General features: G+C 33.5%; 1 protein-coding gene across 42 annotated transcripts in view; it reads right to left on the bottom strand.

Moving 5' to 3' along the window:
• Nucleotides 1-13,604, bottom strand: part of LOC145295927 (tudor domain-containing protein 7-like) — a 336,149-nt gene that overhangs the window by 301,473 nt on the left and 21,072 nt on the right. For 11 of the 42 annotated variants that reach the window (XM_080141778.1, XM_080141762.1, XM_080141792.1 and 8 more), the window contains exon 1: nt 11,758-11,966. The exons of 30 other annotated variants lie outside the window; for them this stretch is intronic. The gene's annotated coding sequence lies outside the window, so the exon portion shown is untranslated. Of the gene's footprint in view, nt 1-11,757; nt 11,967-13,604 lie in introns of those variants that run through there. One more of the 42 variants, XM_080141756.1, reaches the window with a different exon arrangement.

Consider the following 13,604-nt stretch of genomic DNA (forward strand, 5'->3'; position numbering starts at 1 on the left):
GTCGGGGAGTGGATAAGCGAAGTAAAAAAAAAAAAAAAAACCAGAAAAACGAACGTGAAAAATGGCTTAAATAAGCCTGTTTCGATATTAAAACTAAAAAAAAATCGGTGGGTATCCGGGTGTTTTTGAGTGTGTGGTCGAGGGTGGATAAGCAAAGTAAAAAAATTAAAAAAAAACAGAAAAACGAACGTTACGTGAAAAATGGCTTAAATAACACTGGTTCAATATTTAAATTTAAAAAAATCGAGAAAAAAAAAAAAAAAAAACATCTCACACCACGATTCGAACCCAAAACGTTTAGATAACGAACCAACGCGCTGAATCAACTGAGCTAACACAACATATATGAAATTTGTTCGGTTTTTCAACTATTTAAAGTAAATCAGGTCACGACGTCATCTGACGCATGTGTAGAATCGGTCATTGTCACGAGAGGACCTCCTGTTGAAAATTGTCGATTTCGGGGTGAAAAAGTTAACGTTTTTGGTCAATTTTTCAATATTTTTTGAGCAAAGGATGGAGTTTCGATATGATACAGAGTTTGTGAATTTTCGTCACGTCTGTCGAAAGTTTTTAGCAGACATCCAAACATACATACATGCATATATACATTTTCGCTTTTATATATATAGATAGACTAGCGGGGGGGGGGGGGGGGGGGGGGGATGGGTACCCGCCGTTGCCCGGGTGTTTGTAGGTGTGTGTGTTTTTGGGTAAATGAAAAGAAAAACCGTTAGTTGTTTTAAAAAAAATTAAAAAAAACAAAGCCTTGACATGCAGTTGTTAAATAGTAAAGTATAGAAAAAAAAAAAACCGCGCGACCTGGCAAGTGCCCGTTTTGATGTGAACTTTGTGTGCGAGTCTGTTGGCTTCTTTTTTTTATACGAAAAAGCTTAATGCACATGTGGCGATCGTAAGCAATAGCTATTCAGCAGTTAACATTTTCTGCGGGACAGTTTTTAATGAGGTCAATAACCTGGTTTGTTTGTTTTTACCTAACTTTAGGGAAAAGCAGCTCCCTGTTTATTAGGGGGAGTGTCTCGTCTCGAAATGAAAGCAACCGTCTGATATGATGATAAGCCGACATTGACCAAACGTTAAATCGCTTTCTAGAGACCACTAGCCTTGGCCAGTGACTCGAATCGAGTTTCGCTTTTTTTATACTGAAAAACGAAAGTAACACGTGCCGATCCGAAAATGTCGAATATTTAACGTTTCAAAGTCGGGCAAATTAAATAAAGAGGCGACCACCGTTGTTAAGTCATAGATATTATCGTTTAGACGCGATATAAAAAGTTTTAAGAATTTGTGAGGTGACGATCGGTTCTCTGAAAAAAAGCGAACATACATACATACATTTTTGCTTTTATATATATAGACTTATAGACTAGCGGGGGTACCCGGTGTTGCCCGGTTGTTTGGAGGTGTGTGTGCTCTTAAATAATAAAAAAAAAGTTTTGGTAGGTAGTTAGGATCAAACCCGAAGCTCTGAGGGAAAAGTGGAAAAAAAATGTGAGACATTAACCGGTTAGCGAGCAAGAAAGAGTAAGTGAAAGACATTTGAATTTATTTAAGTAGAATTGACAGGTGTCCACTTAATGAGGTCAAATAGAAGTCGCGGAGTTCAGATTTACGATGACATAAGCAATGGCTATTCAGCAGTTAACATTTTCTGCGGGACAGTTTTTAATGAGGTGAAAGCCCAACTTTGGGGAGGAAAAGCAGCTCCCTCGTTTATTAGGGGAGAGTTGTCCAAATGAAAGCAATCTTCTGATATGACGGTGAAAAGCCGACATTGCCCAAACGTTTACATCACTTTCTGGAGACCAACCGGCCAATTTGAATCCAGTTTCGCTTTTTTCATACCGAATAGTGAAAGAAACATGCGGCGATCTAAAAATCTGGAAAAAATAGCGTTTACAAGTCGAGCAAAATACACGCTCAACCCCCGTTGTTTAATCGTACATATTATCATCTAGGCAGCATATAAAAAGTTTTAAGGAGTGAGCCGACCGAGAAGCCCGGCGAAAAAAGCCTTTGGCGGACATACACAAAATCGCACACACACACATTTTCGCTTTTATATATATATATATATGTGTGTGTGTGTATTGTGTTCTTATTTTATTCACTGATTTAGTGTTGTTTTCATTATTATCTCGGTTCATTTACAGTGGATTATATTCAATTACACATGGTAAATATAATAGAATTAACAATTTTATTTAATTTTAGTAAGAAACATAACGACAAATAAATATACAATTCACAAACTACCAAAGTGTGCCTGCCATTATCGTACTTAACCTTTTATTTATTTTTGTTTTTTACAGGTGTTGCCCCTCCCTCGAAAAAAATTAAAGTATAGTTGTTGTTGTTGTTGTTGTTGTTGTTGCAACTGTCCAACCCCTAACCTCCTCATGTTACGAACGGCTTCTCATGGTAAAAAAAGCTATCGGAATGTCAAAAACCGGTGGAGAGAAGTGGTGTAGTAAGGGTAATGAGCAACCCCCAGCTGTAAAAAAAATAATTAAAAAATAGCAGCAAGAAGAAAAAGAAAAAAAAATTAGATGCAGTAGGCAGCCCGGGTGGAGAGAAGTGAAAAATAAAAAGGGGTTCGAATGTAAACAAAGCAGATATAACTGTCTATCTCTCTCTCACTCTAAACACATTTAGAGAGAGAGAGGGAGTGAGAAACAAATACCTCAGTACAGCTCAAGAAACGCTTTATTTAATGTAAAATACTGGCCTCCTGTATCGGTAACCGCCATATTGGATAACGGCTTGCGTGTTCATTTAAGTTTATAAAATTGTAATCTGGAATAAAGGATCGGGTCTGATCTAAGCCAATGAGAATAGCAGAAATGTTGTAAGGAAGAACTTATTATTTTTCAAAATCTACGGACAGGAATTTAACATTTGGTTTATTAGTTTATGAATCAGTTAGTAACCACAATATCCATACCATGTGTATAAATACATGCTGTGTTTATGGGGATCGGTAGAAGGACTTCAGCAATCGGAGGAAAAAAAAAAAAATCGGGATTACTTCCTCTGTAGGTTAATGCAATAGTGCTGGTGTAGCTCTTCAGATGGAATATAGGATTTTATTTGAACACCTGGATGTGTCAGATAAGTTTTCATAAAGTTACATAAGATAGTGCCTTATAAACTACACATTAGAAATTTGTACGTGGTATCTGCTGTTGTAAACCTACGGTATTTTGGTCCAGAGGAGAAAAATTCAAGAAAATTATATATAGGGAAAAATTCAAGAAAAATATATTACACTGTAATATTAATCAAATAACATAAATAAATTTATACAAGTATAAATTTATTTATGTTATTTGATTAATATCATTTTGGTTTAGTATTTGCGCATACACAAAAAAAAGTAATAAGTAGACGTGCTGTAATGCAATGATACAAAATGAAATGTTGGAATTCAATTAAAGCCTGTTCAATTTCAATACATTAGTACTGAGCTTCAGTCTATGGTCCCCCCTTGCCAAACTTTCACAAGAAACGCTTGTCTAGCTGAAAACACTATCAATAATTTCCCCCACTCTTTATTTGTGCCTAAACCTAAACGTAGATTCCATGAACAAAGCTTCTTTCTTAGAACTGCACGCCTATGGAATTGTCTTCCGTTTTCCTGCTGACTACAATATGGTTGTCTTCAAGTCTAACGTAAATAAGTTCTTGATGAGCCGTTCCATATAAGTTAACAAATTTACCAATTTTCATTACTAATGACTACTATATTGTCCAATTTCTACTGTATACTCTTTAACCCTTATCCTCGAGTGGCCTTTTGGCCTTGATAATGTGGTGATGCCTGTGTAAAAATTTTTTTAAAAAATCCCCTCAATGTAAATATCTCCAACTAATCCGACAAGCAGCAAAATCCCACCTCTACACTGTAGAGATCCTTGGATGCTGTAAAGTCTTCTACTCAAATAGCTTCTCCCTTCAAACTGCTAGACTCTAGAATTCTATCCCAAGCCCCTGCTTTCCTAACTGTACTGACAGCAGTAAGTGTAATGTGAACAAGCATCTCATTGCCCAACTCCCTACATAGTACCCCTGCAAATCTGGTCCCAAATAACAGCCCCTTTCGATTTAGTGGTACTGTGCTTTGCTTAGAGGTGAGAAAAAAACGTTTAAAAAGTTTGTTTTTTTAGATGAAACGAGAACAAAAATTATCCTGTAAAAATAAGGTTCGTTTTAAGTTTGTTGTAATCCTCACTTTTCTTTTGTTATGAATACACAAAAGATTTTAAGTTTTTTTAGTATTATTTGCTTGGAAAAAACTATAATCAGGAAAAGTTGGGTTTGAGGTGATCTTAAGCAGGAATGATAAGGGTCACTTTTTACATGCCTCATTACAAGGACAGAGTTTGATGCAAAGTTTTTATTCATGCAAAAAAAACGAAAGGGGGGAGGAGTACTATGATTTGGGATAAAAACAAAACATTTGCTCACTCTAGAAGGATTTCTCCTTCACTGCTGAGAACGGATCAAATACTACACTTCAATCCTAGCCCAAAGGCAGAGAAATAGATTAGAGTTAATAAAATTAACTGATGATTTTTTTAAAAATAGATATTTCATAGTAAAACAAAAGAATTCTTTTATTAAAAAAAAAATATATATATATTAAAATGCATCACCTGATCAGATAAGTAATTAGGTTAAGTTGTTCCACTTCATAATGTGTCCTAATTGCAGGCAGATGTATATAAAATTTTTGGTGGTACAAAACTTTATAATAGTTTTAAACAGGATAGCTGGAGTCATGTAGAGTTGGGGACATGATCACATAAAAAAAATCGAAGGGGAAGTAGTGATGTTGATAAAAACGTTTTAAGAATAAATTGACGAGAAGAAAAAACAAAGAAAACTATTAAAGTGTACATATGAAAACTTTACCTAGAGAAACGAGGAGGAAACAAAAAAATATTAAGAACGTTTTAAGAATAAATTGACGAGTAAAAAAAAAAAAAATATTGACTATTAAAATGTAAACTCGAGGCACCTTTCAATCCAAGAGGAAAAAACATTGGTAAATACGATTAAAAAAAAAATTAATGACCACCATTTAAAATTGAAAAAAAAAAAAAATTTGCAACATGGGGTGGGGAAATAGAGAAATGTTGCCAATATTGGGGGTGGGGGCATTGCAAGCAAAAAAAAACAAAAAACATTATCGACAAATGTAGGCAAGTAATTATACATACATACATACACACACAATTTATATAAGTATATAAAAATATGTATATATATTAGAGCTCTTTGAATAACTCCAATTTGTGGGAGAGCTCATTCTGCCCACAGAACTAAGGTTTACATATCGTAACACTCAAGGCCTCCAAGTTGAGCAAGCGCTATATACGATATTAAAGTAACTATTTGAATAGGCCTCACTGCACAATGATCGAGCAGACGCGGACCAATTGCCGACTTGTGGATCGCTGAGTGCTCAGATGTGCTAAGTAAATGTCCAGGCGTATTCCTTAAATGCCCAGATGCACTCATCAATATATTTCTGTTAGACCCATGAGACTCACGAAATCATGCAGGTATATGTTGGGCCAGTCTGAACTCCAAGCACTGAAGGGTTCGACCCATATAGTCAGCACTACACCATAAATGACTAAACTGTGTGGGAAGGATATCTTTTTAAAAGGCTGTGAAAGCCAACCTGGTACACAAATACCACACCAGGTTGCAGGTGTGCTGATATGCTGTATCGTAACACAATAACAGCAGGACTCCGCAGATCTAATCCTATCAGAAAAACCTTTAATGATAGAACCAATAAAGGGAAGCTTTAAATAGATGAAAATGTCAAGGATTTTCCAACTGATTTAAAACCCTTTTTGATGCTAAATTCAAAGTTTGGTTTCTAAGATATGATGTATTCTTTTTCAGCATATTTTCCTAAAATAGCACAACTGAAATGTTTACGGGCCTTGCATTTACAAAACCAAGTCATGAGTAAACATTAATTATTTTTATTTCCCTTTTCAGATTTAGAAAAATGGATTGAAAGTATAAAAACCATCTTAATAGATTCAGTTACATCTGCAGAAATGTGGTTCTTCGAGATTGTCAAGCAAAAATCACAGATTTTATGAAGAAGGGATATCGTATTTACTTTGGAATCAAAGTAGGGGACCACGATAAGCTATTCACTCCCTATATATGCTGCAAAACATGTAGAGAACTTAGAGGATTGGAGGAGCAAGAAAAGAAAAAGCCATTTGGTGTCTCAATGGTGTGGAGAAAAGGGAAGCATTATGTTACTACTATTTTTACATGACAAATCTAAAAAAACGTTAATTGCAAAAACACCATATTCAATATCGTGATGTTCCTTCTGCTTTAAAACTAGTTTCCCATGGCCACGAGTGTGATTAATACAATCCCAGACTCACCGAAACAAACTTTTCAAAGAGAAATTGCATCAACTTTCACCAGCCATTATTTTCCTCCTACCACTGCCACCAGTTACACCATTTTTTTTTGAGGAATAATAATTCACTAAACATTGGTTATAATGGAATGCAATATTTGTCAGAAAAAAAAAACAATTTTTCTCTTATTTATAATTTAGATTTATTTTCTTTCTTTTTTATTATTAAAAAACAGAATTATTATTAAAATGTAGTATCTGTTCTGATATTATACTTAACCTTTGTCTCTCCTTAGTTAGTGAAAGAGAAATCTCTCTAGAATGCAACAATTTTTATTTTTGTCTCAATCTGAAGTGTTCCTTTTTTTTTGTGGGAGGAAAAATAGATTTTCCCATTAAAAATCAACCTTTCATCTTACTATTTTTTAAGGGACAATTAAAAAACATCTTTAGTTAAATAGAACTTTATTTTATTAATTCAACAACAATTTAAAAGAATTATTTTTACTTACAGACACTAGTATTTCATGCTTATGCAAACATCAGTGTAGAGTAACAATACTTAAATATAACTGTGCTTCTACACAATATAAACCAAACTAAGCAGACTTTTGCAAACTAAACCTAAAACTTTGTTTAGGATTATAGTAACAAAGTAAAATAATTTGGTTCATATTGTGTAGAAGTTTCTATTATTTTACTGACATTGTTTTTTAATTAAAAAAAAAAAAAAACGGACTAGTGGAGGGGTTATTCAAATAATATAAATGAAAAGTGCGCAGGCTTTTCAGGTCAATACAATGAAAATTGTCAAAATATAAAAACAAGTTAAAATAAAAAAAATATAACATTTTTATTTTTAATTAAATAGTGCACAGTTAATTGCACAAAAACATGCTTTTTCTTCACCAGAAAAGCTTACCAATCTCCCTCAAAAGGACACTACAGGTGAAAAAAATTAAAATTGCTGCAGTCTAGAAGGATTTCTACTTCAGTGACTGAGAATAGAAAATATGAAGTATATGGTATCAGAACAGATACTACAGTTTAATGTTAATTCTACTTTGAAAAGTAGATAATTAAAAACAAAAACAAAAATATTTATGTTAATTCTATTTGTAAAAGTAACAAAATAAAAATAAACCGGCAAGAAAAAATATGGTAACGTCAATCATTATTCAAGAGGGGGGGGGCATGAAAATAAGCACCAGTTTATATTTCTTTTTAATATTGATAGTAAACGATTCTTTATATTCTTAAACAGTTGCAAGTGATTGATTAATTTGAGTCATGTGAGAAATCATTGATCTTGATCAGAGGCAGACATTAAAAAGTGAAATCATTCTTTTATATCTCCCCCTCCCGGCCAACGACGGAGACACAGGCCTTGCTAGTATAAAATAAGAAGAAACATAGATGATGGAAATACTACTATGAAAAAATGTTATTTTCCATCCTTATTTTTGCACGAATCAACAAAAATACAACTAAAGATGAAAAGAAAAGAAAGAGACAGAAGAATTTTATTCTTAGCAACACAATTAGTTAAAGATGTTTTGTTTTTTGCTTTTTAACATGTCTAATAATTAGAAATCTTTTCATTGGTAGAGTCACTATTAAAGCAAGTACAAACAGGCCACCGGCCGGCGCTGAGGAGTGAATGGAGGAAGTCATTAGTCTGCAGTCAGCTGTGAGGAAAGTTTGTAGGTGAAATGAAACAGCAAATGAGATATAAATAGACTCACTACATAACATTTCACTGACATCTGGGCCAAATCTCTACAGTCTATTGTTGGAAAGTGTGTTTAGTATGTATTGCAAATAGATTAGGATGGAGGAGGGGTGCAAAACAATGAGCATCATAGTCGGTCTAGTCAAGAAGCAGTCACTAAATTAGATTGTTGATAACTGCTCTATGGCAAACTATTTACTATTTTGCTTTTTACTATTAAGTCACAACTTATCAAGGTCAAAAGTCATTCTTGTTAATGAAATGAAAATGAGGAACACTATTAGCGTACTAACACTAATCAATAAAATTAACTGATTATTACTTAAAAGTGCAGTTTCGGACAAATATGTGTTGACACTAGACGTGAAGAGGATCCGGTTGTAATCAGCAGAGAAGCAGTCCCATGGCAGTGTGTTTTACAGATGGGAGATTCTGGCAAAAATTTGTCCATGGAAACTCAACCTGATGCAAGACACACGGAGAGAGAAAGTAAACATTTTTGATGAGGCAGCAAAACAAGTTTTTGTTGTGAATGTCTGATTTACAAAGATGGAGGGTAGGCTGAATAAATATTTTAAAAAAATAAACTTCAAAGTTCTTTTTTTTTTTCTTTTTAAATCAAACCCCTGATTTAAGACTATTGTAGGTCAATAAAAGTCGACATCCAGTTCCAGAGTTGAAAAAGTCACTAATATAAAGATTAAATTGATTTAGGACTGTTAACTTAATAGTAACTACATAATTCTGTTTGTCCCTAAATTAACTTGCTTGAATCAGCTATCATTATAATGGGATGGAGCTAGATTCCTTCTGAGCAAGCACAGCATATGACCAAGTGGACTGCGACAGTTAGATATGCTGAAATTTTGTAAGATAAAATAAAAATTCTTTTTTTTTTATACACTTTTTAAATTTTTATGTGTTTAATGTAAAATGATCCATTGGAGTTGATATTCTAAAAAGATTATATTCACCCCCTAAAAAATTTCATTTGAAAAATATAAAAAGTAAAATAAAGGCTCTGAATAATATTGGTTCCTCCATTTTCTTATAAGGGGTAGGGGACTGTCACTGAGCAATTTTTCAACTGTTCATTTTTCTATGTAAATATAATGTGAATGGTGTTTCTCTACTTTAAAATTTCGAAAATGATGCTTCAGGTCTAAAAATAGAGTTGGGGAAGAGTATTTAATATCAAGCTTACAAAGCTAACTTAAATAATTTAAGGAGAGGGACCGCCATTTAACAATGCTACGATTTATATTTATTTAAACAAAAAAAAAAAAAAGGACAGCTTTTAATTAAGTATGAGAAGCAATGAAACAACTATGTCATGAAAACTGAATATAATAAGAAAAAAAATCTATCAGCATCACTAATATACATTTTTTCTGGTTATGGATCATTTATCATTCAAATATAACAATCAAAACAGATCACTATTATTTGAATCAAAAATACAGTACAGTGCTTTCAAATATATATATATATATCACACACACATGCATACTGATGAACCAGTTATCATAGGTGCCACAGGACTTATGAAGAAGAACCTGAAGTCCTACCTAACTAATATTCCTGGTGAACCAAGTGCAAAAGAGATTCAGACAATTGCACTTAAGGGAACAGCGAAGATACTAAAAAGAGCTCTCGGTTGGTTTCAATAAAAAGCGAGGCAATGTTGGCAGCTGGTTTGGCTGCCCCATACCCAGCATTACAATTTTCAAAGGAAGAAAAATAAAAAAAAAAATAAAAAAATGAAAAACATTCATATATATACTGATTTGCATAACTACTATTTAAACAATCTATAATAAATTAATGTTTGGTGTTATTCATTTATAATTCAGTCATTTTCCTAATATATTTGTAATAGCTTAGTAGTGATTAAAGTAATTCAATGAAAAAAAATATATATATTAAATCCTTTATTAAAATATGATCATTATCAAGGAAGGTAATTTAAATGAAATAAATGTGTCTTAGCTAACTAGGAAGATATGCAGGTGAGGTAGACGAGTTTAGAAAGGGGCAGACGACTGCATTCTCTCTTTTTGGGAGTCTTTTTATAAAGAATAAAAAAAAGTTTGGCATGGTTGTCCATCTCTCTTATCTCTAGGTACAACAAGTTTTGTTTTTAAAAATACACACACACAGTCAATCGCTTCAGTAAATTGATTTCATCTATCATTTCTTTGGTTTTATTTAAAACTAGCAAGGGAGGTAGCACTTGTCCTTGTTCGGTCGCAAAATATGTTTAAATATATTTTAATTCATGCAGATTTTGTATTCATGATGACAGGGCCAATTCTCCATTAAATATAATATTGTACCTAATATATAATACCAATTTCAAAAGTTGAAAAAAAAAAAAAAATGGGTTGGTGCCATCAACTAGAATCTAAACCAAAACATTTAGCACTCCAATCACATTCCCTATCGTTTGAGCTATCAACAGATAGATAAAATTAAGCCAAGCTTTGAATGAATTTGCACAGACACAGAAGTAATAGAAATGTTAGCAAGTTAAAATGAAGATTTTCCATTTCAATTTGCTGACATATTTCTGTGCATGTTATTCAGCCATCTAAACAGATTATATTTGTTATAAACCATCCTTGATGTATGATTACTATATCCTGTTAATTTCAGAGTTTATCAATTAAATATTTTCACACACACATACATACTGTTTTATTTGTGTAGAAGATAAATAAATTTGTCAAAATTGCCAAAATGTTAATATTTGTATAATTATATGAATAAATGCAAAAAGTCTTTGTCTTGTGAAATATTTAAAATGTTTTCAAGTAGTTAATTTTGTGAAGCAGCTGAGCTGGCACAGTTAGTATATATACCTTGTCAAGAAATTAATAGAATAGAATTTAAATTATGTTTTAGTATTTTTTTTTAATCGGAAGAAAAAAGTAATTATTTTCATGCACTGAGGAGAAAGTGGTTCAATTTAGTGTTAAAATAGATCTTTACTTTATAGTAGGAAATCATTTATTTAAAACTAGCCTGGGTGCCCGGCGTTGCCCTGGTCTTTGAAGGTGTGTATTAAGCAAAAAAAAAAAAAAAAAAAAAAAAAAAACTGGTAGTAGGCAGACAGGCTCAAACCCGTGATGCGAAGGCAGAAAAGAAATTGAAAGAAAATCTGACATCTTACTGCTACTCATGATGCGACCGGAAGTTTGGAACGTTAAAATTAAGCAAAGTTAATCCAACAGATACAATGACTTGCAAAAATAGCTCGCAAACAATCGGCCCTTCCTTGTAGAAAACTGCCCAGGTGAAGGAATTTATGTTTTTTGCCAATTTTTCCATATTTGTTGTCTGAGGCGTCGAGCTTCAAAATGATACCAATCTTGTGAAAATCCGTTAAGTTTTAGACATACATACATACATACATACGTTTAAACAGATGAGATTTATTTTATAGATAACAGATTGTTTCCGATGCATTCAGAGAAGTTAGGTTTTTAATTAAGGCATTACATAGTTCCTTCCTGCCCCAACAAAAAAAAAGAAAAGAAAACTATCGATAATGTAGATATTCATTACAATGAAAAAAGAAAAAACGAAACATGATAAATACCTTCTAATTGACCGATTGCTTTCTATGGACTCAAAAAATTAAAACTTGACAGCAGTTTTACTAAAATGTGTTGACAATGTTTACTGATTTCATTTCAATAACAATGGGTGCAATAGAAGAACTGAATAACAAGACTTTTTCCAGGAAAATGGAATATATTTCCTAGTATTAAAAGTGAAAGTTTGCAGCAAAAAAAATAGTTTGAGAGTGAAGGGAGGAGAAGGGAAGGTCTCTCTCTCTCTCTCTCTCTCTCTCTCTCTCTCTCTCTCTCTCTCTCTCTCTCTCTCTCTCAAACAATAACTGATATTTTTCTAAGCGTTTGCAGCAGGGAGAAGGAGGTAGTTTAAGCATGCTTTTCCTATCTAATATATTTTTTAAGTTATAAAGAATGTTCCTTTCTGATGGCCCTTGCACAACGCTGACATGCTAATTCATGAAGTATTATTTGTTTCTTGTTTTGCTCTTAATTAAAACTAGATCAGAAAACAATTCAAAAATAAGTTGGCTCGGGCAGCGGGGGGGGGGGACCGGGGATTCCCTAAACATAACATTAGTTAGAGGCCAGAAACATTTGGCTAATAAAGAGTATGTGGCTAAAATAGTCATCTTGTATAAAAACAGTGTCTAATATTGATGCTAAATAGCCTAGTACTGTAGTTTGTAGCAAATTGTATCATTACATTTGATTAGTGAATGGATGCAGGAAATTTGTGAAAGATTATGAAAGTATTTTGCAAACTGCTTCACTCAACTATGCAGACTCCATATACAGGAGTTTAACAGCTATTTGGATGACTTACTCTGCCTGAAGAAGGTTTGAGCAACTAATTGTGATGGCCAGGTTAAATAGTATGAGGTCTTGGCTGCATTGAAGCAGGCCGGCTCAAATAAGTTGTCGGGACTTGGTGGCTTGCCTTATGAATTGTTTTTGAGGCTGTTACACGTGTTCATTCCTCTTCTGATAGATGTGTTTAACCAATGATTGATCGGGAATCCGTTTGGTCGTTACCATATGACATCGTAAAAAAAAAAAAAAAATTTTTTAAACGAGCATGGAAGTGGGGGGGGGAGTAGATGATTTTAGGCTTATCTGCTAAATACAAAATTAAGCATTCTGGTAAGAGTTCTTGCAAATAGTTTGCAATTTGTTGCTGGTGATTTAGTAAAACCTGATCAGAATATTTCTGTAAAGGAAAGATTGATTCCAAACAATTTGCATCTGATTTGCACAATCATAGAAATTAGAAGACAACACTGAAGCCATACTGATCAATTTAGATCAGTCCAAAGCTTTTGATAGGATCAACCACTGTTTTCTTGGATCTATTCTCAAAGCCGCTGGTTTAAATCTGAATTTTTATAAATAGATCTCCATTCTGTACTGTCAGCTGATGGTAAATGGTGCAGGTAACTGGAATGTAGTCAGAATCGTTTTCGTTGCTCGGTACTTCAAGGTCACCCATACTTTATTTTATTGTGTAGATGGATGGAGGCTTTGTCCTCAACTTAAGGGAAAGGACGATAAAATCAGCCCTACACAGTATCATGCTATATGATAATATGCAAGCCACGATCACCACATATGCCGATGATATATGCACGGCAAGCTTTTGAGGCATTATTGCAGTGACTAAAGCAATGAAATAGTACAAATAAGTTACAGAGACTATTGTTAACTTCAGCAAATCCAACTGTCTGAAGTTTGGATGGCGAATCTGTGTTGCCGGGTGTTTTCAACAGGTCCAGTGACCTGGCCTGGTCTGGTTCATGTTGGGCCTCCAACTTGAAAAGTATTGGTCAGAAGTAGAGCTAAAGGTCAAAACGTTTGTACGTATATATGGCTTCAA

This window comes from Euprymna scolopes, chromosome 16 (assembly GCF_053919585.1).
Source record: "Euprymna scolopes isolate OS-2025 chromosome 16, ASM5391958v1, whole genome shotgun sequence".
Taxonomy (NCBI): domain Eukaryota; kingdom Metazoa; phylum Mollusca; class Cephalopoda; order Sepiida; family Sepiolidae; genus Euprymna; species Euprymna scolopes.